The following is a 2,227-nucleotide window of genomic DNA, read 5'->3' on the forward strand; positions in this document are numbered from 1 at the left end:
AAAACACAAGACATCTAAATGCTAAATTGAAAACAAATGCAAATTTAAATACTCATTTAAAAACTTCTTATTAAAAAGGAAAAAAAAGAGATTATTGGATGTGAAATAAGAGATTCAAATTAGATTATTTTTAATCAATAACATAATGATTGAGCATTGCATCCCTAGATAGACTTTTGATACTGAATGGGGAAAAACTGCATTCTTATAGTCAAGAATTTGCCTTTCACAAGCTCCTACCAGAGGACCGCTAGAGAATTTCTTTAATCGAAAATAAGATAAGATGATGATTAAGAAGTTGATTAAGCATTTTATGTCAATATATGTACTCTATTTATGCATCCAAATACAAGGCAGTGCTTCGTCAGCGAAAAGCAGTAATATGTTGACAATGTCTGGTGTGCTAATGTTGCAGCTTTTCCCAATGCACACTAGCGAGCCTCTGAGAGTTTTCCAGCAATGACCTTGCTTCAGTGTGGAGTGTGCTTCATGGACATATTCCTTCAAAACATGGTGTGCCCAGAATTATAAACTTTTCTTTCAAATTCAGACCTAACGAAGTAACACAAGACATGAATGCAAACTTAGGTCCAGCTATTCTTTCCTTGGGTTTTTAAAAGAGTCATATTTTGTAAGCTAATAAAGTAGGCTCAGGAAGAAAATGTGATTATATACTTCATAGAAGTCATTTTAAAGTAAGGTTCCTAGAATATCCCATTGCCTATCTTTAAAATGCACAAATAAACACAAGTTTAATTATAATTTAAAATAGGATGATTCTATATGTTAGCTGTGAAATATAAATATAGGGCAACAGATTTTTGGGTATGCAATAGCCTACAAAATGTTAGTGCCTATAACAAACAAAGTTTAAAAAAAATCGGAATGATTAGTATAATGCATGTTTACAAAGGATGTCAAAACACTGCTAAGACAGAACAATATGTTAAAATATAAATAAAATGAGAGAGGCATTCCATTTCGAGTTGAAAAGATGGATTATTAGAGAAGCACATTTTCCAAAAACTATCACTAAATATGAGATGTCAATTATCCCCCAAATAATAAATTTTGAACTTTTCAAAAATAATTGTAAGTTTTCTCTGAGAAAACCAACTGCTGTCTCTGTGTGTTCTGCTCAGTCATGCTGCATTTATCAAGGCCTTAGACTGTATTTCTTTTCTTTCTTTTTAACGAATGACACTTTATTCAGTCATTTTCTTTACAACTGAAACTCTGGGAATTCAAAATTAACATCCTTGCCCGTGAGTTTCTTATACACACTGGAAAAAGTTTCCACCTTGTGCTCCACGTTGTTCTGCTTTGTCTAAATGAACCTTTGTGAGCCGGCTGCAGTCCAGTTTCACACAGATGCTCTTGCCCACAATCGCACTTGGGAAGACCAAGTCCTCAAGGATGGCGTTGTGCACTGCGGTGATCGTGCAGCTTCTGGGGCGCTTCTGCTTATTTTTCGTATGGCTTTTCCGAGTTGGCTTGGGCAAAATCCTCCTCTGAGCAATGAAGACTACATGTTTCCCGCTGAACTTTTTTTCTCCAATTCACGAACCAGCCAGACTTGGACTTTTTGGAAGGATTTCAGCTGAGGAACTGGTACAAAAATTATAAGGGCTTTCCGGCCATCACCAACTTCAATTTCCTTGGCCGCGGTGATGTTGAGCTCCTGCAACTGCGCCTTGAGATTCTAGTTCATCTCCAGCTCTAGCCAGAGCCTGAGAGATGCCGGACTGGAACTTGTCCAGTTTCTCGCCATTGGTCTTGACGATCTTGGCGCTCGAGCTGAACATGGCTCGCCCTTACGGAGTGCCGGCTTGGAAAGAGCCTTAGACTATATTTTACAGTGAACAAACTACACACTAAACAAGTGGATAGACGACTTTTAACTAATGTTAATGATCTATATTTCTTGACAGGCCTAATGTTTTACATTAAGCTATTGTAAGGCTACTAATTAGGAAATTTAATTTAATGAACATAAATAAATTTTTGGACTTTAATTCCAAATAATGAAGAAAAATCACTTGACCAAAGTTGAGCTTTTAGTGTTTCACCACCTGAAAGTAAGTCATACATTGACATGCTCAGACACATTTCCTTTTTAGGGCATTAAATGCATTTCCTCATTTAGTCTTTACATCATTGTTATGAAATAGATATGCCCAAAATCCCATGAGAAAATTAAAGCTTAGGGAATTAGCAGCCAGTTATA

At 36.2% G+C, this 2,227-nt stretch overlaps 1 pseudogene; it reads right to left on the reverse strand.

The window, feature by feature from the left end:
- Positions 1–1,222: 1,222 nt before the first annotated feature.
- On the reverse strand, positions 1,223–1,805 carry LOC126503640 (40S ribosomal protein S7-like; annotated as a pseudogene).
- Between the last annotated feature and the right edge of the window lie 422 nt (positions 1,806–2,227).

The sequence above is a fragment of the Alexandromys fortis genome, unplaced genomic scaffold (assembly GCF_014885135.2).
Source record: "Alexandromys fortis isolate MF-2015 unplaced genomic scaffold, M_Fortis_MF-2015_v1.1 scaffold_2_26212498_36691700, whole genome shotgun sequence".
Taxonomy (NCBI): Eukaryota; Metazoa; Chordata; class Mammalia; order Rodentia; family Cricetidae; genus Alexandromys; species Alexandromys fortis.